A 25,172-nucleotide genomic window follows, 5' to 3' on the forward strand; every position below is an offset into this window, starting at 1 on the left:
CCGCATGATACTACTTATATCTGCAATCTAATATATGGCACAAATGAACCTTTCCACAAAAAGAAAATCATGGACTTGGAGAAAAGACTTGTGGCTGCCTGATGGAAGGGGGAGGGAGTGGGAGGGATTGGGAGCTTGGGCTTATCAGACACAACTTAGAATAGATTTACAAGGAGATCCTGCTGAGTAGCATTGAGAACTTTGTCTAGATACTCATGTTGCAACAGAACAAAGGGTTGGGAAAAAAATGTAATTGTAATGTAAACATGTAAGGATAACTTGATCCCCTTGCTGTACAGTGGGAAAATTAAAAAAAAAAAAAAAGAGCAGAACTGAAGTTCCCATGGCGGCGTAGCAGAAATGACTCCAACTAGTATCCATGAAGATACAGGCTCAATCCCTGGTCTCGCTCGGTGGGGCGGGGATCTGACGTGAGCTGTGGTGTAGGTCGCAGACACGTCTCAGATCCCGTGTGGCTGTGGCTGTGGCTGTGGTGTAGGCTCCAATTCAACCCCTAGCCTGGGAACTTCCATATGCCTCTGGTGCAGCCGTAAAAAGTAAAAATAATAATAATAGACATCATTTTTCCAAAGAGAAAATGCAGATAGCCAGCAGCTTCATTAAAAGATAGTCAACATCACTAATCATTAAGAAAATGGAAATTAAAAACCACAATGAGATATCACCTCACACCCGTCGGAATGGCTATCATCAAAAAGAACGCAAATAACAAATGCTGGTGAGGATGTGGAGAAAAGGGAACCCTCGCAACACAGCAGGTGGGTATGGAAATTGATGCAATCTCTGTAGAAAACACTATGGAGGTTTCTCAAAAAACTAAAAATCAAACTACCATATGACCCAACAGTTCCCTTCCTAGGTATATATCAGAAAAAAAAAAAAAAACAGTAATTTGATAATACACATGCACGCCAATGTTCACTGCAGCATTCTTCACAACAGCCAAGACATGGAAGCAAGCTCAATGTCCATCAACAGATGAATGGATAAGGAAGATGTGGTACATATATACAATGGAATATTATTCAGCCATAAAAAGGAATGAAATGCTGCCATTTGCAGCAACATAGATGGACCTGGAGGGCACTGTGCTCAGTGAAACAAGTCAGACAAAGATAAATATTACAGGATATGGCTTAGATGTGGAATATAAAAAGTACAACATACTAGTGAATTTAATATAAAAGAAGTAGATTCACAAATACAGAGGACAAACTAGTAGTAACCACTGGGGAGGGGGCAAGGGCAGTGTAGGGGCAGGGGAGTGGAAGCTACATAATACTGCATGTAAGATGGGCTACAAGAATGCAGTGTACATGGAGTTCCCGTTGTGGCGCAGTGGTTAGCGAATCCGACTAGGAACCATGAGGTTGCAGGTTCGGTCCCTGCCCTTGCTCAGTGGGTTAACGATCCGGCGCTGCCGTGAGCTGCAGTGTATGTTGCAGACGCGGCTTGAATCCCACATTGCTGTGGCTCTGGCGTAGGCCGGTGGCTACAGGTCCGATTCAACCCCTAGCTTGGGAACGTCCATATGCCGCGGGAGTGGCCCAAGAAATAGCAAAAAAAAAAAAGACAAAACAAAAAACAAAAAAAAAAAAAAAAACCAAAAAGAATGCAGTGTACAACACAAGAAATAGAGCCAGTATTTTGTAAACAGCTGTAAATGGAAAGTAACTTTTCACAACTGTAAAAATAACAATAATGACGATAATAAAGATTTTTTAAAAATCCAAGTTGCTTTTAAACCATGTAAGATACTGACAAAAAAAATAATATATGAAGCACAGTGCTTCCAAGAAATCTTTTCTGACCCTAGAAAAGGGCACTGTATCTTTGCACTGCAAGCATCAGACAGCACGGCTAAGCTTCTCCAGAGGACACCGACCTGTATTACCCACTTTTTGAGACTGACATTTTGGACTGGGTGGAAGATTCTTATCATGTTGTGTGTGGATGAGGTTCTCAAAAGATGGAGAAAGAGCAAATGAGCACCAGCAGCAGGTGTGCAAAGCCACACAGGGGGGCTGCCCACGGAAACCACATCCTGTGTGATGAACATTCTGGGGGGTGCGGCGGGGGGGGGGGGGGGAGGCGGGCAGGGATCCTGGACCCTGAGGACCAAAGGATCCTGCCGCAAAAAGCTCACCACCAGTGGCCTCCACCGCGGCTCACAGCGCTTCAGGGACTTGAACGAAGACTCACAGAGACAAGATTCACAAAGGCGGCTGTTTTACAGCCCGTGTGCAGCGCAGCCAAGGCAAGGAATTGGCCCGAGGGGATGAGCCTCTCAAAATCCATCAGCTGGAACAGATAGAAAGCACCTGGCGCTGATTAAGAGCCCCGAGGAGTGGCTCGTTCGTTCATTCGTTTGAAGGTGAATATCGATTTGAGAAAAGTGGGGGCACGTCGGGCCAGTACCGTAGATGGAGCAGGATCTGAGCTTGCACCAGAGAGAGAGAGAAGTCAGCTGTTGAAACCCACTTCTCCCAGGGGCCCTGGTGTCCCCGAGCGTCCTCAGAGAAAGCTCAGGCCTGCATTTCCACAACATAATCGAGGGTTACACCCTGCGGAGGAGCCTGGGTGTGTCACGGAAGATGTGTGTCACATCTTCTCTAACAGAAGGCTGCTGGGGACCCCACAACACGACCTGGGGTCTGACCTGTCAGGGCTGGTAGCGGGCTTCAGGGAACATTGGCAACACCTGGTGGGTTTTCTCAAACCAGGCCCCCTGCCCTGTCCCCAGCTCCGGATTCAGAGGCTTTGGGCCAGGACTAAGGAACCTGTAGTCGCAGCCAAAGCTCTCAGGTGCGACAGATGCTGCCCACATGAGGAGCCTGCCCTCCCACGTGGCCCAGGTTAGGGCTGGTCCAGCAGAACCGAACGTGTCATCCTGAGAATGCACTCAGAGCAGCTATGGTACCAGCTCAAAGAACCTGCACCCGGATAAGGCTGATGGTTAACCCACCCAGCGGGCATCCTTGCAGTGACTTCTGGTGCCTGTATAATTTCGAGCACAGGCAGGTATAAATAAATGGTACCTGGGTAATTAGGTGGGAAAATTACATGAGAGCCCTACACCTAAAATCAGATGGCATGGAAGACAAGATTCAGCTTTACATCTATTCTTTTGGTTCTTATGTTCTAAATTTTTTTTTTTTTTTTTTTTTTTTAGGGCCGCAGGTGTGGCATATGGAAGTTCCTGGGCTAGGGTTTGAATCTGAGCCACAGCTGCTGACCTACCCCACAGCTTTTGGCAACACCAGGTCCTTAACCTAGTGAGTGAGGCCATGGATGGAACTCACATCCTCACGGACACTCTGTCAGGTTCTTAACCTGCTGAGCCACAATAGGAACTGCTTATGTTCTAAATTTTTTAAATTTAATTTCTTTTTTTAAAATTTGACGCTCTAGATCTAGGCCTATCTCCCCTGTTCTCTTCCAGGGAGTTTCAGGGCAATAATGTCTCCAGGTTGGAGGTGAAACATGGACCCACAGACTAGAGTCTTGTCGGAAGACAACCTTCTCTGGTGAGAACCTTCTCACGGGCCACACAGGCTGCTCCCCGTGCTGCTGGCAAGGATACCGGTGAGCAAGCCAGGAAAGCATAAAATCAAGAGCGTAAGGACACAAGGAAGCTGCTTACCAAAAATAGTGTCTGCATACCCCAAACCTGGTGCTACATCCTCCAATCAGCCCATACTGACAGGAGAAAAACGTTAATTGTCGAGCAAACGCTAAGGAGGCCAAGAAAATGGTTTTCAGCAAAGTCTTACAGCACTGATTTGAAAAGCATGAGGGCAAAAATCAGAATTTTCTGGAAATTCAGCTGGCAATACACCCTGACACCAACATTTTAACCCACTGCCTCTTCCAGGGCGCCATAGTTTATTCACCCTGACTGTGCATTTCCAGGGTCCCTCTCTGTTCATTTCCACCTGGCTACAGACATGGCCTTTGCAGACAAAAAGGCCCAGGATTTGACTCTCATCTGTGCCACTGATTCAGCTGTGTGACCTTGAGCAAAGCACCATCCTCTGAGCCCTGCTTCTCTAACCATTAAATGGAGATAATAAAACCTACGTCCTAGGAGTCCAAAGTATTCAAAAGCACAGCCTGCACAAAGGCTCAAACCATTTTTTAATTCTATTTTATTGTAATAAGAACACTTGACCTGAGAGCTACCCTCTTAAATTTTTAAGTGTTCGATATAGTACTGTTAGCTACACCAGATGGCAGGCTATATAGAGCAGATCTCTAGACCTTACTCAGCCTGCTTAACTGAAACTTTACGCCTGTTGATGAAATCCAGCAATCCCACCACTGGGTTTTTCTCCCAACCGAATTGAAATCAGATCTCAAAGAGATATTAGCACTGCCACGTGCATTGCAGTACTATCCACAGAGCCCGGGTGGTATATATACACACTGAAATCTCATTCCCCCTTTTACAAGAAGTAAATTCTGTCATGTGTGAGACCACACGGATAAATCTCAAGGACACAATGTGAAGTGAAGTAAGCCAATCACGGGACAGAAATTGCATGATTCAAATATATTCATTAATACTCTGGTCCCCCATTCTGCCTTTGCATACTCTCATTGCCAAAACGAGCTGCCCATAGAGGAGTTCCCATTATGGTGCAGCGGAAAAGAATCCAACTGGTAGCCATGGGGTTGCGGGGTATGACCCCTGGCCTCGCTCAGTGGGTTAAGGATCTGGCATTGCCATGGGCTGTGATGTAGATTGCAGACAAGGCTCAGATCCTGAGTTGCTGTGGCTGTGGTGTAGGCTGGCAGCTGTAGCTCCAACCCTGGCCTGGGAACCTCCATATGCCAAGGCTATGGCCCTAAAAAAGCAAAAACAAAACAAAACAAAACAAAACAAAAACCACACACAAAATGGGCTGCCTAAATGGGATCTAGGTTCCAAAGAATGCAATGAAGCAAATGTGCCTTTCTATAAAACAATCATTCCTTTAGCATTTGTTGTAAAGCTGGTTTAGTGGTGCTGAATTCTTTCAGCTTTTGCTTATTTGTGAAGGTTTTGATTTCTCCTTCAAATCTGAATGAGAGCCTAGCTGGGTAACTTAATCTTGGTTGGAGGATTTTTCCTTTCATCATGTTAAGTATATCAGGCCACTCCCTTCTGGCCTGCAGAGTTTCTGCTGAAAAATCTGCCAATAACCTTATCGGGGTTCCCTTGCATGTTATTTGTTTCTTTTCCCTAGCTGCTTTCAGTATTTTTTCTTTGTCTTTAATTTTGGTCAGTTTGATTAATTTGTGTCTCAAGATATTCCCCCTTGGGTTTATTTTATATGGTACTCATTGCACTTCCTGGATTCAAGTGAGTGGTTCCTTTTTCATGTTAGGGAAGTTTTTGGCTATTATCTCTTGAATATTTTTCCTGTCCCCTTCTCTCTCTCTTCTCCTTCTGGCACCCCTGATACAAATGTTGGTGCATTTAATGTCCCAGAGTTCTCTGGGATTCTCTTCATTTGTTTTCAATCTTTTGTCTCATTTCTGTTCCACATCTGTAATTTAGACTATACTACAAAGAAACAGTCTTCAAAACTGTATGGTACTGACACAAAGACAGAAATACAGATCAGTGGAACAGGATAGAAAGCCCAGAATTAAACCCATGTACCTACAGCCAACTAATCTATGACAAAGGAGGCAAGAATATACAATGGAGAAAAGACAGTCTGTTCAATACGTGGTGCTGGGAAAACTGGACAGCCACATGGAAAAGAATGAAATTAGAACACTCCCTAACACCATACACAAAAATCAACTCCAAATGGATGAAAGACCTAGATATAAGACGAGACACTATAAAACTCTTAGAGGAAAACATAGGCCAAACACTCTCTGACATAAATGAAAGCAACATCTTCTCAAATCCACCTCTTAGAGTAATGACAGTAAAAACAAAAATAAACAAATGGGACTTAATTAAACTTAAAAGTTTCTGCACAGCAAAGGAAACCCTAAATAAAATGAAAAGACAACCCACAGAATGGGAGAAAGTCTTTGCAAATGAATCAACTGACAAGGGATTAATCTCCAAAATTTATAAATGCCTCCTGCAGCTCAATACCAAAAAAACAAACAACCCCATCCAAAAATGGGCAGAAGATCTAAACAGACAATTCTCCAAAGAAGACATAAGGATGGCCAAAAAACACATGAAAAGATGTGCAACATCACTCATGATTAGAGAAATGCAAATCAAAACCACTATGAGGTACCACCTCACACAAGCCAGAATGGCCATCATCAAAAAGTCTACGAACAATAAGTGCTGGAGAGGGGGTGGAGAAAAAGGAACCCGTACACTGTTGGTGCGATTGTAAATTGGTGCAACCACTGTGGAAAACAGTATGGAGATTCCTCAGAAAACTAAAAAGAGAACTACCATTTGATCCAGCAATCCCACTCCTGGGCATCTATCCAGACAAAACCATGACTCGAAAAGACACGTGTACTCCGATGCTCATTGCAACAGTATTTGCTATAGCCAGGACGTGGAAACAACCTAAATGTCCATTGACAGAGGAGTGGATCAATAAGATGTGGTACATATACACAATGGAATATTACTCAGCCATAAAAAGGAACAAAACACCAGCATTTTTAACAACGTGGATGGACCTAGAAATTACCATGCTGAGTGAAGTCAGTCAGACAATGAGACACCAACATCAAATGCTTTCCCTGACATGTGGAATCTGAACAAAGGACACAATGAACTTCTTTGCAGAACAGATACTGACTCAGCAGACTTTGAAAAACTTATGGTTTCCAAAGACGACAGTTTGGGGGGTGGGGGAATACACTGGGGTTGTGGGATGGAAAGCCTATAAAATTGGATTATGATGATTATTGTACAACTATAAATGTAATAAATTCATTGAGTAATTAAAAAAAATAAAAATAAATAAGTCTGGGGAAAAAAAAGGGGGGGGGGATCATTTCTGGAGTTCCTGTTGTGGCTCAGCAGTAACAAATCTGACTAGTATCTATGAGGATGCGGACTCAATCCCTGGCCTCGCTCAATGGGTTAAGGATCTGGCACTGTCATGAGCTGTGGTGTAAGCTGGCAGCTATAGCTCTGATTCACCCCCTAGCCTGGGAATTTCCACAAGTGGCCCTAAAAAGCAAAATAAAAAAAAAAAATCATTCCTTCACCAAACCTGCTTATGATTGATTAACCCTAACTGTTCCTATGTGTGGCTTTTCTTTGCTTTTTTTCCAAATCCCCATTTCTGCCTGACTTTCCTCCTTGCCTCACAAATTCCCAGGCATGAGGTCCCATCTGTCTCACCAATGCCAACTACTCTATAAGCCCATCAGAGCTGCCAGGCAACACGGCCACCTCTTCCAGGCTGCCTGGCCCTGGCTGGTATGGAGCAGAGTACCTTGTCTGTGGTAAATCATGGGGCTACTGGAGTCCAAGTGGAACCCCTTAGGTCTAAGAAAGACATCCACAAGCACAGGTGTTCCAGCCCATCAGCTCTTGATAAATGACAGAAGCGAGAGCCAAGACTTGGAAGAGCTATGAGTGCTGTTACCACCAACCCACCCACCAGGCCTCTCCTGAACTACCAAGCCAGGCTGGGGCACGAGCAAGGAGGAGGGGAGACAGAACTGCTGCACCCCACTCCACGCTGCCTCAGCTCTCCTAGCCCGGTCAGCAACGCTCATGCTTCCTGACCTGTTTTCCCACCAGTAACTCTGAAAGGGAAGCTCACAGTGAAACTCGGTCACACAGTTTTAAAGCTTGAAATCTGAACTGTCTATGATGCTGGATCAATAAATGCTGAATGAGGACATAAATCTCTGGGAAAAAAAATCATGTGGCTATAATAACAACAGTGCAAGGATTAAAGATGTATAAATAAGAAAAAAAATCCATTTGCTCCTCTCTAAAAGGGTTCTTATAAACACTAAAGCTTTCACTTGAACCAGCCTAGTTGAATGTTAAATGATACTGGGAGTTCTCATCATGGCTCAGGGGTAACGAACCTGACTAGTATGCATGAAGATGCGGGTTCAATCCCTGGCCTCGCTTAGTGAGTTAAGGATCTGGTGTTGCTGCGAGCTGTGGTGTAGGTCGCAGACTCAGCTCAGATCTGGCATTGCTGTGGCTGTGGTGTAGGCTGGCAGCTGCAGCTCCAATTCAACCTCTAGCCTGGGAACTTCCATATGCCATGGGTGTGGCCCTAAAAAGACAAAAAATAACCAACTAAATAAATTATACTGGAAGATCAGAAATATACCAATGCCCTTCACAATTCTGATCCACCTTGGTATCTCATTTACCCGCAGGGCATATAAAGCTTGGACACTACCATTGTACGTTGCCCAAACCAACTTCCACCACCCGCTCGGCTACTCCTTCTCAATTCTATATCCTAAGAGTTTAATAAATTGGTGGTGAATGAGGTAGTCTAAAAGCAGGGATGAGGCTGAACAGGCTGGCTTGGTCCCTTCCCTGAGCTCTCACTTCCTTGCACTGCCATCAACATACCCCCGGGATGGCCCGGGCAGCGGAGTCTGCGGCAGTCCACCTGCAGTTAGCCAGAGTGGCTGACTCCTTGTTACATGTTTTAAATCATGTGCCACCTTCTATTTCCAGTATTTTTCCATAAGGCAACCATCTGGGTTCCTTAGTATAAGAAAACAAGCAAGAATGCAATGGTTGTGATCAGTTCTCTGTAAACACTCCCAAGGCTAACTGTCCCATGAATGTAAGTTTCTTAGCATGCGAAACTTCAGAAAATCAGAGCACTCAACTGAGTTTGAAGAAAGATAGAATTAAACGCTTATCATTTTAAAATGCAGAAATTAAGTATTTGTTCTTGACGCCTACATTACCAAAACACATGGAAAAGCATAAAAATAGTTTCACAAGAAGGCTCAGAAAAACAAATGCTCTGCAAAGCTAGCTCTGGTGAGCATGCCCAACAAGACTAAAAGTACCATCCCATATAGTTCTCCTAAAGATGACGGATGGTGAGCCAGGACTCACATCCAAGTCTTCTGACCGTAAGACTAGCATTTCTTTCTGACAACCAAAACCATCTGTTCTCACAACAGAACTCACATTCTGGGTTGGAGGCCACTGCATTTCCTCGGCGCAGTCTGCACCATGAAGAATGCAGACAAGTGCATTCTGATAGGCAATCGGTGGGCAGGGCACAAATGCTTGTCCCTTGCTGGTCTCGAGAGCCTGAATGAGTTTAAGACCCTAAAAGACACCAATGGACTTTCACAGCAGAGAAGGGGCACGATCCACTCGAGAGAAGGAAAGGTAGGGGCTACCGAGACCCACAGGGGCAGGGGAAGGGGCCTACACAGGACTGGTTTATAGAACATATCACGAGCATTAATTTCCTTTAAAAGATACAGATATAGACACATAGATATCAAACAGAGCACAGGGCTTTGGCTTTATGTCTCTCTTCTGCAGCAGCGCTGTTCTCAAACTCCATATATCCGCAATTTAACTCAAAATCCCCTTATCTCCTGCACAGAGCCTTTCTTGGTAAATGGAACCACACAGCTGGGTATCTTCCTAGACTCCAACATGTTCTCCCTCTGAAGACGAATATTCCAACTCATCCTACAAGGTCTAAGCTGAAATAGCAACCACTTCATGAATCCTTCCCGAATTCTCCAACTAGCGGGGAGTTCCCCATTCTCTGGAGTTCCACAGCACCGTGCAAATGCTAATACAGGGCGGCTTGTGCTATGAGCTTTGCGTGCGTGTCATCTCCCCGTCTAGAAGGTGATGTCCTTCGAATACATTTAAGTAGAAGAGCATGAGGAGCAGAATGAGCAAAGGCTTTGGAAGCAGGCGAAACTCTGTTCAAAATCGACTCCCCACACCTGGTAGCTCTGACATGGGCTGTGTATGTAAATTTCCAGGCCTTTGGCTCCCTGGTGTAAGAAAGTCTGTTCAGCAAAGATAAAGCATTTAGGATGGGAGTCCGTTTCCCCATATGCATACAGCTCATACTCCATAAATAGCAAAAGAAATAGATAGGCCTGTGTTTCGTCATTGCTTTCCTGCCCCAGCCAATCAGAGGGAACGCAAGCCCTTGATTCCAAAACCAAAGAAGAGCACAGGGATGAGCAGATGGACAGACAAAGGTGGAGGTCCCTCAGAAGTAGAGGCAAACGTTTGGCCAGAGACCCAGGGGTGACATTTGAGCAGTGGTGCAGCCAGAGGGGTGACGTGCACTTCCATCCTCCTCCGGATTCCAAGGAGCAAAAGCACACAGTTCCCACCTGGTCGAAAGTGGCAACAGGAACAAAGTACTGACACACGCTACTACCACGTGGGTGAAGCTTTAAAACATTAGAATCAGTGAAAGGAGCCAGCCAGGGAAGTCTGCATATTGCATGATCCCACTCAGAGGAAATGCCAGAAATTCCCCTGGCAAATCCAAGGGATCGGAAGTGGCTGAGAGGTTACCTAGGGCGGAGGCAGGAGGATGCAGATTGTCAACTAGGAAGAAGGGTTGTTTTAGGGTGACGGCAATGTTTTAAGTGAGTTGCAGTGATGGCTGCACAGCTCAGCAAATATATGAAAAACAAACAAACAAACAAAAAACGCTGCAACCCTAAAATGGGTAAAAGTAAACGCTATGCAGATTGTACCTGGAAAGAAAGTCGCTAAGGAACACAAACACCAAAAAAAGTGTCTTGAACCCTCCAACCACTCCTAAGACACATTCAGTGGTGCCCCCTATGCCCACCTCTCACTTGGCCCAAGAATGTTTTCCACAATCAAAGAGAACTATTTTATTTTATTTTATTTTAGGGCTGCACCCTTGGCATATTGGAGGTTCCTAGGCTAGGGATCTAATCAGAGCTACAGCTGCCGGCCTACACCACAGCCACAGCAACATGGGATCCGAGCTCCGTCTGCAACCTACACCACAACTCATGGCAACGCCGGATCCTTAACCCACTGAGCAAGGTTGGGGATCAAACCTGCAACCTCATGGTTCCCAGTCAGATTTGCTTCTGCTGCGCCATGACGGGAACTCCTCAAAGAGAATGATAACATGATACGCTGACGTTTTGAATCTGCAACAAAGCACAAATTCAGCTCACACTGGACCTGACAATCTTCACACCACCTTCCACCCCTAGCACTGCGACAACACGGTTGCTGGCAAGTTTCCTTCTGACCGAGTGGATCTCTTCCTCGTTAACTTCTGCTCTCTGCTCAGGACATGAATCAGGTCAGGGAGCGCTCTGCTTCCCCCCACCCCTACCCCCACCCCCGGCACTCCTCCTCGGTCTCCTGTGCGTGCTCGTCCTCCTTTTCCCATCCCTCAGTGCTGGGGAAGTGGAGCACCCCATCTTTAACCTCTCTTCTCACTCTGGGTACTTTCCCTAAGCAGTCTCACCCGGGCTAGATGCTGCTGGCTCTCAAATATACATCGCCCCCATCTCTCGTGGAGCCGTAGGGCCGTACATGGCAACTGCACCACCGATGTGCTCACGTCAAATGAACACAAATGACAGGTGTTAAATGGCATCCCCATGTAACACATGCAACCACACTGGGTCTGCTGCTAAGGCCCTCTTCGTCCCCCACTCCTCATCCAATGACTCAGCGAACATCTCTCTAACCCATCCATTCATCTCCAGCCACTCTGTGCCTGGTCCCAAGCAAATCCTGCCCTCCACCGAGTGTCTCAGATTTTAGTCTGGGTACCCTGGTACCCACGTTCAGGTGAGCGGTCTCTCCAGAACAGATGTTCTGATCATGCAATTTCCCACCTCCATGGCTGGCAAGTTCCTTTATCAATCTTCCCTTTGCTTTTCTCCAGGGTATATGCCCTGCTACTTACCCACAAGCACCCTTCTCCAGCCTTCCTGGGTTTCTTACAGTTTCCCTAAGGCACCATGTCCCTGGGTTCATCTGAGTGATTTCACATGATCTGACAACAACATGCCTTTGCTTCTCCCTTCAAGCTCATTGCTCCCAGTCTGTTCGGACCCCAACCTGTATCAGTGCCCCCTGCATCTTTCATCACACCGCCAGGCCGGATTAGCTTCCCTGGATTAGCTTCCAGGGCCTCTGCATTCTTCGGCTCTTGCATTCCTCCCCACACACCCCGTTTTTATTGCCTGTTCATTTCTCTGACTCATGCACCAGATTGGGGGTGACACCTTCGGCACAAGGATTGCGTCAGTCTTCTTTGTATCGTCAATGCTGAAGGCAATGCCTTCCCACACTAGGCACTCGGTAAATATTTATTAAAGAAATCAATGAGTGTTTTGCCCAGGCCTATCAAAAACCAAATAAAGTGCCATTTGCTTTTTATTTCTGTTTCTCTTGGGTGTTATCCTTCACATAATTCGACTGCTGTATCACGCTGACGTACAGTGCCGCCAAGACACGGCGACTATATCTTTTTGATTGTCCATCATATGTCAGGCCTTGAATTAATTTCATCATTTCTAGCTCTTTCCTCTGAACTCTCTCAGCTACTAAAGGATCTAAAATATTGATCAGGTTATCTCTTTTAATCTCACGGATTTCTTTCTACAAGAGATGGGAGCCTTAAAGTGGACCACGAAATCATCCCACACAGGACTGTAGTTATTTTTCACTGACATAATCGAAAATAAGAGAAACAAATTGACTGTAAGTCTCAAAATATAGGAACACGGAAAGCTTTATTTACCAATTTGTGATTATTCTGATAATTTGTGATTATTCTGTGTAACTAATTAGGTATCATTTACACAGAATAAAATTCCATTACATGTGGCACATTTACTATTAATCCTAATGTTATGTACATAAAAATTACCGAGAAAAGCAACTTATGGAGTTCCCGTTGTGGCTCAGTGGAAATGAGTCTGATTAGTATCCATGAGGACGCAGGTTCAATCCCTGGCCTTGCTCAGCAGGTTAAGGATCCGATGTTGCTGGGGCTGTGGTGTAGGCCGGCAGCTGTAGCTCCAATTCGGAAGTCTCGTCCGGGGAACTTCTATATGCCGAGGGTGCGGCCCTAAAATAAATAAATAAATAAATAAATAGATAAATAGATAAACAGATAAATAAAAGCAAATTTTTAATCAAGTACAACAAATAACTACTTAACCAAGCACAACAAATAACTAGAAGTTTGATCAGAAATCAGATACCACCAACAAACACATGAAAAAATGCTCAACATCGCTGATTATAAGAGAAATGCAAATCAAAACTACCATGAGATACCACCAAACACCAGTCAGAATGGCCATCATTAATAAATCCACAAATAACAAGTGCTGGAGGGGTTGTGGAGAAAAGGGAACCCTCCTGCACTGTTGGTGGGAATGTAAACTGGTACAGCCACTATGGAGAACAGTTTGGAGATACCTTAGAAATCTATACACAGAACTTCCATATGACCCCGCAATCCCACTCTTGGGCATCTATCCGGACAAAACTCTACTTAAAAGAGACACATGCACCCGCATGTTCATTGCAGCACTATTCACAATAGCCAGGACATGGAAACAATCCAAATGTCCATCAACAGATGACTGGATTAGGAAGATGTGGTATATATACACAATGGAATACTACTCAGCCATAAAAAAGGATGACATCATGCCATTTGCAGCAACATGGATAGAACTAGAGAATCTCATCCTGAGTGAAATGAGCCAGAAAGACAAAGACAAATACCATATGATATCACTTATAACTGGAATCTAATATCCAGCACAAATGAACATCTCCTCAGAAAAGAAAATCATGGACTTGGAGAAGAGACTTGTGGCTGCCTGATGGGAGGGGGAGGGAGTGGGAGGGATCGGGAGCTTGGGCTTATCAGACACAACCTAGAATAGATTTACAAGGAGATCCTGCTGAATAGCATTGAGAACTATGTCTAGATACTCATGTCGCAACAGAAGAAAGGGTGGGGGAAAAAACTGTAACTGCAATGTATACATGTAAGGATAACCTGACCCCCTTGCTGTACAGTGGGAAAATAAAAAAAAAAAAAAAGAATAAAAAAAAAAAAGAACTATGTCTAGATACTCATGTTGCAACAGAAGAAAGGGTGGGGGAAAAACTGTAATTGCAATGTATACATGTAAGGATAACCTGACCCCCTTGCTGTACAGTGGGAAAATAAAAAAAAAAAAAAAAAAAACAAGTAGGTCTAAAACACCCATAGCTTTGACATATCCCTTTGCACTTACGCTTAGATGCCGGTTGGGCCACACAATACTACTATGTGTAAACTTCCAAGCAAATACCTTGGTGTCATGTTACTGCTGTCGGATGTATTGTTCCTTACATAGGAAATCAATGCCAAGATGCAACTAGAGATTCTCATACTAAGAAGTAAGTCAGAAAGAGAAAGACAAAAAACATGTGATATTTCTTATATGTGAAATCTAAAATATGGCACAAATAAATCTACCTACAAAACAGACCCGCAGGCATAGAGAACAAACTTGTAGTTGCCAAGAGGGAGGGGAAAGGGAGTGGGATGGACTGGGAGTTTGTAAACTATTACATTTGGAGTGGATAGGCAATGAGGTCCTATTGTACAGCACAGGGAACTATATCCAATCTCTTGTGATAGACCATGATGGAAGATAATATGACAACAAGAATATATTTGTATGACTGGGTAACTTTGATGTACAGCAGAAATTGACACAATATTGTAAATCAACTATACTTTAAATTTAAAAAAAATTAAAAAAAGAAATCAATGCCAAAAAAAAAAAAAAAAAGAAATCAGATACCAGAGCTAAGAAAGGAAAACTAATTTCGACTGTCATGCTTTTTTTTTTTAAGAAATAAAGTATGACTCCCTTAAAACTACATTTCTTAGAGAACAACCCGTATTCTGACTTTCTTGCCTTGATAAATATCTCATTGGATGATTTTTTGCTGCTATTCATTACTTCTAGAGATCAACAACCACCAAGCCACCTTCTTCCCTCAGGAGGAGAAACCACAGGTATCTCATAGCGTCAAGGCCTGTGTTGGGAGGAGGATGTACAGGGATGAGGAAGCAGTGGCTGGATCAGAAAGGGTTTATTTTTCTCACAAAAGAAGACGTCAGGACGTGGGTGGCCGAGGGCCGGGTATGGGCTCCCAGGTGCCTTCACAGACCTGTGCTCTTTCTGCATCTGGCCCTCCACCCTCTGCAGCCACTTTGTCTCTCCTGGTCATGCAGGTGGACGCACATCGAGGCGCCCATGCATGAGAAAGGGGGAGGGTGTTCTGTGGACACTCTCTTTCCAGAGGACCCCACCGGCTGTCAGCCACTCCCATGGGCAGAGCCACCACATCACAACCCAGCTTTTGACTGATTCACAGGCAACTGATCGGAAACCTCCTCATGCAGGTGATGGCCCATCCCGTTCAGACGCACTGCCCACGGCCCAGGTGGAACATGACAGAGTCCATACGCACCAAGGGGTGGCACTCTCCAGGACCATCTTAGCATTCCGCCCACCAGATCGCCACTGTCTTCTGACAACCACGGTACCCAAATAGAAAACACACAGGTCGGGCTCTAAGGCCATTTGTGGTCCAAGCAGACATTCAAAGTCACAGGCGATGCACTGCAGATCCCTGCTGGTAATGTCATCTGGTAAGCCAGCCCGTGGGACTCAGCAGCAATGGGGAAGCTGCTGCGGGCATGGAAGCCTCCGGCACATCCGCTGCAGCACTGCCCAACAGCCTTCCATGGAAGGCCGAATCCTACAGGGGACTGTCGGGCGTTACACGGATATAGGGGAGACGAGAGGCAGAGAGGAAGAGGAGAAGGGGGGCAGGGAAGGAGGGAAGAGGGGAGGACTGAGAATAAAATTTAAAAATCCTTTCTACACACTCAAGTCTCCTCTCTGCAGTTATTCAATGCGTTTCAGGAAAAGCTATTGTGCTGAGAACTGGGATAGATGCTGGGGCTACTGAGCTGGCCACTGAGCCCTACCACAAGCCCGCATGGAGATTACATTAGAGCCAGAAACCCGCCCTCCTCTGAGAAAAGTAATCCAGTAAATACAATGGCTACTAGCAGTGCTCCACAAAAAAATGGACGTTCACATACTCAGTGCTACAGAGGAAAACACGCGAACCTTTTCCTTGGACCGGCACCTGTGCGTGGGTCAGCAGGCACCAGGTCTTGGCCTCACCGGCGGGGCTTTGCAGGAGGCAGCTGACGGTACTGCCCTGTCTCCTGTCAAATCCCAATTCAGATCGCTGAGTCCCAGCTCTACAAGGGCAGCCCCAGACCTTTAGCAAGGTTCCCCAGCCAGCCATCTTTTCCTTCAGCAGCAGGTAACAGCTCCACGAGGGTCTGGACACGTGCCCCGCCAGACACGGGGACTTCTCAGTAGATACCAGTGTGTTCCTGTGGGGAGATCTCTGGTGTTTTGTTTGTTTGTTTGTTTACAGCCGCACCTGCAGCATATGAAAGTTCCTGAGCCCGTGGTAAAATCAGAACGGCAGCTACAGCCCTAGACCACGGCCACAGCAACACCAGATCCAAGCCCCCTCTGTGACCTACACTGCAGCTTGTGGCAATGCCGGATCCTTCACCCACTGAGCAAGGCCAGGGATCAAACCTGCATCCTCACGGAGACCACTCAGGTTCTTAATCCACTGAGCCATAATGGGAACTCCGATTTCTGGATGTTCATGCCCCCGTGAGAGGGAGTTTCTTCTCGATAAGATTCGCTTCTGTGCAACTGTCTCCTCCTCGTCACCATCTCCGCATGGTTTTGACAACCCACTGACGCTTCCCAGTCTTTACTTCAAGACAGCTTTCCTCTTGAATCTTAAATCCTTCCTGGGTACAGAAACTGCACTCGTACTTCCAAGCAGGAGCCTGATTTCCCACCCTGTGTAGCCGGGCGAGCAGCTGCACATGCCACAGGCAGACTTCACAGCGTGGCAGTGAGGTAGTGGGCGGAGCACAGGCACACAGAGCCGAGAGGAGGCCCACAGACCTCAGGACCCAAACTTCAGAGAATGTGCACATTTTCCAAGGCCACACTTTCCCTGCATTTTAGGCTCCCCGTTAGCTTTGCCACGCACATCTTTGATTTTTCAAGAACACAACACTGCTCTCCGTGGGAGGTGGCTGTGTCGGTGTGGCGCCTCAGCCCCAAGGACCTGACAGGTGCAGGTCCTACGGCCCTTGTGAGCCTCCTTGGAAGACGCCCCCAGCTCCCCCTGATACACTCCCCTGGCCATGCGGGATTCCCGTGTAGGGTGTGGGCGTGGCGGGGGGATGACTCATGGCTCTCCATTCAGTCCACCAGCCACTTCCCTTCCGAGCTCCCTCTGCTCCTTTGCTGAGCTTCTGCAGCTACCAACACATGCAGCAAGCAGGAGAACTCTGGGGCATCACCGCAGATGTGGATGCAGGGAAGAAAGATGGGCAGAGCAGCCTTAAGGAGGCTCTCCGCTACATTTACATTTACAGACAGTCGTGCTGCAAGTGACCCGAGTGAAGAGAGGGCCACATCCCTGCTGTGGCTGCCCAGATAGGGAGCCCCAGTTTTAACGGGCTGTGAAGAAAAGCCAGAAGGAAGAGTGCGGGAACTGAGCCGAGGGAGAAGGGTAAAAGCCCACGGAGCGAAGGCTTCTAAGGTGCACCCACGTCAACCCCAATCGCTTTGCTAAGGATGGGCACAGAGGACACAGAACCAGGAGGAACAGGCGCCTCGCTTGGTGCAGACACAGCCAATGACACTAACGGCTGAAGAGAGGAAGAGCTGGGTGTTTGCGAGAACGTTTTTAAGCCGGTAAGTGAGTTATCTGCTGCTTTGTTAACAAGTTACCACACACGTGGTGTCTTAAAAGAGCACATATTCACTAGCGAGGCCTCAGGTTTGGGAGTGCAGGCACCGTTTCATGGGGTCCAGTGGTCAGACGTCCCCAAGGCTTCTCATCAAGAGGTCAGTGGTCTGTGCTCTGTGGACACAGATCCTCCCCCCACCCCCAGGTGCATGTGGCTCTTGAGGGACTGCAGCTCCTGGCAGTCGTAGGCCCGAGGTCCCTGTTTTCTCACTGGCTGTCCACCCCTAGAGTCTGCCCTCACGCACTAGCCAGGTGACCCTCTCAGAACCCGGTAGCTTATTTCCCCAGGGGCAGCAGGAGTCTCCCTCTCTGGTCTGCTCCCATGGAGTCATGTAATAGTCATGGGGTGACACCCCATCTACGCGCTGCAAGGCACCCTAATCAAGGGAATTGCCTGCAGCAAATCCACAGGGCCCACCCACAGCCAAAGGGACTATACAGGGCATGTGTTACAGGATACGGCAGTCTCAGGGGCCAACTTAGGATCCCGCCGACCACAGCTAGAAAGGAAGGTAGAGCATAGTTAAGACGGCACCAAAGCCAAGGAGAGCAAAAGAAACAATCCAGTTGACACTCAGTTTCACATTCCAGACTCAGGTGAATATTCTAGGCCCCTTAGACTTGACTGAAACGGTGTGCCCCAGCCACTACAAAGAACCAGCCTTTGTCAAAATGGGAGACATGCCAGGCTCTAAAAGTCCAGAGTTGGCCAAGTCTTAAGACCGAAAGCAAGTAGACTTAAAACCAAAGATTCGTGAGTCAATTAATTCTCCTCCAAAATCTAAAATACATTAGACTTTTTTTTTTTAGGTCTGCACCTGTGGCACATGAAAGTTCCCAGGCTAGGGATCAAATCAGAGCTGCAGCTGCCAGCCTCCACCACAGCCACAGCGACACCAGATCCAGGCTACATTTGCAACCTACACCACAGCTGGCAGCAACGCTGGATCCTTCACCCACTGACGGAGGCCAGGGCTCAAACCCGCATCCTCATGGATCCTACGCCAGGTTCTTAACCCGCTGAGATGCAAGAGGAAGTCCATTAAACATATTTTGTGAGCTCCTAGAAAATGCTGTGTGCACTCCTAGGAGTTAGTACTGGTTCACCAACACCATCCCCTTCAGTCTAACGCATCCCTTCGGCAGCTTTTGGGAATAAATGTGGAAACTGTGGTCCTCTTTGACTGTCGGCTGTTCACAGAGGCGCTCCTTATGGGAAAAGGAAGAAATGTTATCTGATGTACTATGTTCACGTGTTCTTTTTTTTTCTTAACTGCTGTACCCAGAAGCAGGTCAACCAAAGGGAGACAGATGTTAATCTGAAGAGTGGCATCTGGCAGTTGGACAAAGGGCTCAGCACTGGCCCCCGCTCAACATGAAAAGTAATACTCTGAAGCATCCATGGGTTGCCTACTTTGTGGGTTGCCTACTGTGGAAACACGGGCCCATGACATAAATCACAGACGGTAGATTCAACATCACCTGTGAGGCTTCACGGATGGGCAACAGTTGACATAACCGAGCATCAGGATCATATGCCGACTTACATATGGCTGATCTTTTAACTCAATGGTATTTAACAGATCAAAGTAAACACACCCACAGAGGCTCAAAACCCCACTTGGAAAGTGCAACAGAGAAGCCTCTAGATTAACGACAGTTCTGGCCGTCTCTACGCCCCGTGTGAACAAGAGCCAGAGAATTACAGAGAGTTACAGGGATCTCTCTCTCTCTCTCTCTCTTTTTTTTTTTTTTTTTAATCCCCCAGAGAATGCTCTGTCCAGAGAGCACCCATGTCCCACAATGTTAACGCACGGCAAAGAGTGAGAAAAAGGATCTCACGATCAAAAGTGTGGAAAAGACGCAGTCCAATGCAATTCAGCAAGTTTCTTTACGATGCGTCTTCAGGATGTCGGTGTGTATTTGGAATGTCAAAGAGTGGACAGTAGTTTCACAGACTCTCATGCAACGAGGTTTTGGAAAATCTCAGGGAGAGCTAAACAGCCTCAGGCTGTCCTCACTAACGCTCAATGTCTGTATTTAAAAAGTAAGGATCTGGGACTTCCTGTCGTGGCTCAGTGGTAACGAATCTGACTAGTGTCCGTGAGGACTTGGGTTCAATCCCTGGCCCCGCTTAGTGGGTTAAGGATCTGGCATTGCTCTGAGCTGTGGTGTAGGTCGCAGATGTGGTTCACATCTGGTGTTGCATGGCTATAGCGTAGGCCAGAAGGGACAGCTCTGATTCGACCTCTAGTCTTGGCACTTCCATATGCCGCAGGTACAGCCATAAAAGGCAAAAAAAAAAAAGGCTAAGGATCAAAATGTGATCTTCCCTGAACCCCAGATTTCTAGACCACTGAATTCAGTTCTGGGGATCCTGTAAGGGCTGAGGTACTGTGGCCAACCAGAGCACACCCGGGGGAAGAAGCCGGATCAGGTGGAAGAGAATCACAACCCTTTCAGAGTCTTGCCATAGCTGGTTTCAAGCTGCCCTGCTCACAAGACACTCTTATGAGCCACGCAGAATGGCTCCATCCTTATAGGGAGATCTAATGGCTCATTTTTAAGCAAATGAATATAGCAAAAGTGATGGAATGTCATTTCTGAAACTGGGCCATAAAAGTCTGTGCCTCATCTATAGTGACAGCAAGTAGATTATGGGTTTGCCTAGGGCTGGAAGGTTGGGGAGTGAGGAGTGATGGCGAAAAGGTATGGGGTTTCTTTGGAGGGAGATGAAAATGTTCTAAAACTGAGTGAGGTGAGCTACACAAATCTGCAAATACACTAAAAGCTATTAAACTGCATGAAGTCAGAGTGTGACAATTGTACGGTATAGAAATTATACCTCAATAGAGCTGTGACTGAAACAGACTCACAGACTTTGAAAACAAACTTATGGTGACCAGAGGGGACAGGTGGAGGGGAGGGAGGGATGGACTGGGGGTGTAGGACTGGCACATGCACACTGAGGTCTATGGAAGGACTGGCCAATGGGGACCTGCTGTCTAGCACAGGGAACCCTACCCACGATTCTGTGATCATCTATGTGGGAAAAGAATCTGAAAGAGCATGGGTGTGTGGACATGGATCACGGAATCACTTTGCCGCCCAGCAGGAATGGTCACAACCTTACAAATCAATTCTACTTCAATAAAACTTTAAAAAATGAAACTAAAATAAACAGCAAACTGATTTCCACCTTGCTTGCCCTTTCTCTGGATCTCCTCATTTGCTCAGTGCTGTGAAGCAAGCTGTTGTGGGATGAGCTGCCCTGTGACACAGCTCATTTCAAAGGAATTGGAGGCCACCTCAGGACAGCAACAAGCAAGGCACCAATGTCCTCAATCCTGTGAGCCCGCAAGAAAATCAATCCTGCCCACAACCATGTGAGAAGGCCTCGAGCTGACCCTTCTCCAGGCGAGCGTGATGACCAGCCCTGTGGTTGTAGCCCATGAGAGAGCCTGAAGCAGAGGAGCTGGCCAAGTCAGACCCAGACTCCTGACACGTGGAATCTTTGAGATATAAAGCCCCTAAATTTAGGGGAAATTTGTTACACAGCACTGGATACCTGATACACTTCAAAGGAGTCCCTCTGTCCTCTCCTCTTTGTTCTTTGCCAGATTCCTTTCCAGACTCCAGAAGAGACCTGTAAAAACTGTCCAGTGTCATGCTTCATGTTGCATGATTCAGGCTCTCCCTGCCCCCAGCCCTTGCCTCTCCCGACTTCCCTGGCCTAGAACGTCCTTTCCTTTCCCCGCTTCAGCCCGCCTAAGACGCTTACACCTGCTTCAAGCCCTTGTATTTTCTATAAAATACAAGACCCACCTTCTAGCCACACCCTATCTCTGCCCCGAAGTGATATTTTCCTGACTCAACATTAACTGGGGCACACATAGACTCACTGAGCATCCATATCTTATGATATCATTTCTGCATCATGTGAGAATGATTTCTTTTAAATCACTTTTCAGGAAAAAAAATCACTCCTCATGTTCCTATTTCTGTATCAATTTTTACAGATTTGCATTAATTTTATTTGTGCAACATATATTTCTATACTACATACATATATATAAATATTTTTATCTATTTATGTATATGTATATAATGTATATATGTCTCAATGTGTATCAAGGAATTCTCTTTTCTGTCCTTCTCGAGCTTTCCTCCACTGCACTGTAGTCTCTCCCGTCACTGTATGCAGTTGATATTTAGATTTCCAATGGCCTGCCCTGGCGTCATGCTGTATTACCTTTTAGTAATTCCCCACATGTTCCCCACATAGCATGTGGGCTCCACCGCCCGACTCCTTCAGCATCCATCTTTTGCATCCTCAAGTATGCCTGGCCCAGTACCTTTCATCTGATTTCTGCTAGAATCACTACCTTCTTGACCTGAGAAAGTTATGACCGTTTGTAACATCCTGAACTGACTACCAGACATCCGTAGCAAAGGAAAATGGGCTGTCTCATTTCATCCAAGGTTCCTCTTTATCATCCTTGGGGGAAATAAACTTTTAGGTGAAAATGTGCTTGTAGATACAGAAAGGCTGATGTAATAGAAAATCGTGTGAGAACACACTAAGAAGTTAATAGCAAGAGGAAAACATCAAGAAATCGTCTCTTAGCAAACAGATTTGAAGGCTGGCCAAGGTCATGGCTGACGAGTTTTGGACTTTTCCATCCGCTGCTCAAGGGAAATGGTTTGCATTCCACTCCCATATCCCCACATGTTCAAGTGATCTACAGTCAGATTGATGCTTGGGTGGCCAAGACCCACTATTCACAAAGCTTGTCCAGTGTGGCCATAACAGAGAGTACGTTTGTAGCAAGCAGTTAATCAAATTTTAAAAGCATAGTTTGAAAGGCAGTTGTAGTCATTTATTTTTTCATAGCTGATGTTTGTTTTCAAGGGCTCTTTGGCTTATAAAATCATCCCTGTGATGGCATCCATTTAAATCTACATTTATCTCTCTCTCTCCCTGCACCCCGCCCGTGTGTGTGGGGGGGGGGGGGTGTGTCTATGTATCTATGCAGATACATATATCATATAGTAACCTTCTTGTTCATATCTAGTGTTTGCCTATAAAACAAAATCAGAAGAACAAATTGGCTTTTACACATACATATACACATGAACACACACGCACACACTTAAGCACTGACTTTTTTCTCAGAAAGCCTTCTCAGGGTTGAGAACTCATCTCCTGACTCATCAGCTTGTGTGTCATCCTCTTGGGCTTCTTGGTAAACCAGGGACAATCCTTCAACAAAGACTTCTGGGCTCCGAGAAACCACACTCCACTTAACTATTGCAGAAAATCAGTCAAGCCTTTTACGGGTTTTCTTTTGCATGTTGCTTCTTCTAATGCATAGGTCACTTTGCGACAAAAAAAGTAAAGAAAAAGATTTCAAGGTTCTTCCTAAGTCAACGTCCCCCGCAGGGGTAGAGCAACCCAAGTCATTTTAACGATCTGAGCAGTCTAGGAACTCTGTGAAGCTCCTGCTAAAATTTCCCAGAGCAGCCTTGCCCCCACGCTGTGGCTCTCCCGTCCCCTCCACGCACCCACACCTCAGCTCCTGCAAATCTCACGTTACACTCACAGCTGCCACAAATGCGATTCCTCAAGAACGATCCCAGGTGGGAAGAGGAAGGGAACGCAGAATCTGTTAAACCTCAAGCTCTACGGATTTATATTTTTAGGTGTAACGTGCAGACATACCTCCTCACTTCCAGCAAAGTGGTTCTTGGGGAAACGAGGTCTCCGTGGGGCCCTTAGGTTCTGAGAACCAGAGTAGGAAGGAACGTAACCACCACCCCCACAAAATGCCCCCCAAGCGGCATCCCAGTAGGTCAATCAAAACCCCAGGCCCTGGTTAAACTCTACAAGCTTTGATTTTTACGAGCTCGAGTTCCTGTCCTCCTTGCAAAGGCACTGCATAACACAGACTCAGGAGCTCACGAGAGATGACAAACTTATTTTCAATACAAATTCCTCCTTTTCTGTTCTCAAACTTAAATCTCTATCCTGCCCGACCATGCTCTGGTGTCTTCTCCTATTAAAAAATTACCCTCGGTGAATACTAGACATTTTCTTCTGAGCAGCTTAACGTTGCTTAACTTGAGCAATGGCACGTCAATGATGAGCAGCTTAATACCCCTGCTCTCCCACTTACAGCTCTGTGGTCTTGGACAAACCACGCAGCCTCTCTGCTCCTCAGCTCCTTCTGTGATGCGGGCACAGTGATGTCTCGTTTCTTACAGGGACTGAAGGAGTTAAAACATGTAAACCATGCACGTGGGTGCCCAGGTAAGAAAGGCTACACAGGGCCTGGGGGTGGTATGTTTCCACAGCTACTCTAATCACCCGTCTCGCTTCCTGAGCAGGACCCCCAGACCCCCCACCTTCCAGCTCTCTTTCACCAAGTGCTCAGAGACCTCGCCTCCCTGGACACCCTCTCACCTTCTTCCACAGTCCTTCTCAGGCATGGGAATGAGTTCTGCTCCTCCGCTCCACTTTAAAGGCAGGTGACCTCACTTAAAGGCAGGTGAGGGCTTTGTAGAGCCAACCAGACCAAGGGGCAGTCCTGGCATAGGGAGGGCGCTGGAGAGCACGCGCTCCTGAAGGAGGTGAGTGTGTGCAGAGGTGAGGGCAGACCTGAAGGCCAGGGGAAGCTCGGAGACTCAGAGGCGCCGCTGCTAAGCGTCACCCTATGTCACAGGGGCTCACCCTCCCTCCCGCGTCGTCAGCAGCCTCCTCCTCCCTGGTCACGGCTGCCGGAAGGTCTGAGGTCGGGCTCAGGCCCAGGCAAACGCTGTGTTCTGCAGCGCAGCTCTTACAAAGGGCAGAGGGGGAGGTGAAATGGGAGCCTGTGGGCTCCCTCTCACAGCCCTGAGCCACCGAGTCACAGACCCGTTCCGACTACCTGTGGGGACCATCCTGTCTGCCCAAACCGCCTCTTCCCCCAAACATCCGGTCCTCCAGGGGCACTCTGGTGAAGATGTCGCACAAGTTAGAGACGAGAGGGAAAGGGGTGGCGTCCTGACCTGTGTCACGGACCCCTCACTGCCCCCACACTCATCGGCACCTCTGCCTTCCTTCCAGAAGACACGGGAGCCTCATCTTCCCTTGCTCTCGCTTCTTACTCAAGAGCCCTCTGTGGCTGTTCTGGATTATAGAACAGAGCCCAGAGTTTTCGAGTTTCACCAAAGCATCAGCCCTCCTACTTCCCAGCATCAGGCTCCGTGTTTTCACCTACACAAACGTTAGGCACATGGGATTCCTCACCCT

General features: G+C 46.7%; 1 protein-coding gene across 5 annotated transcripts in view; it reads right to left on the bottom strand.

Annotated features, from left to right (window-relative positions):
- LOC110257727 (uncharacterized) overlaps positions 1-25,172 on the bottom strand; it is a 375,658-nt gene that overhangs the window by 135,285 nt on the left and 215,201 nt on the right. Inside the window, exon 1 of one of the 5 annotated variants that reach the window (XR_014835038.1) lies at positions 2,168-2,275. The exons of 2 other annotated variants lie outside the window; for them this stretch is intronic. The gene's annotated coding sequence lies outside the window, so the exon portion shown is untranslated. Of the gene's footprint in view, positions 1-2,167; positions 2,276-24,344; positions 24,640-25,172 lie in introns of those variants that run through there. 2 more of the 5 variants (XR_014835039.1, XR_014835037.1) reach the window with 2 other exon arrangements.

This window comes from Sus scrofa, chromosome X (genome assembly GCF_054392235.1).
Source record: "Sus scrofa isolate SSC_HxYL_T2T_F1_AM1 chromosome X, Sscrofa_HxYL_maternal_Yorkshire_Landrace_v2.0, whole genome shotgun sequence".
In the NCBI taxonomy this organism is placed as follows: Eukaryota; Metazoa; Chordata; class Mammalia; order Artiodactyla; family Suidae; genus Sus; species Sus scrofa.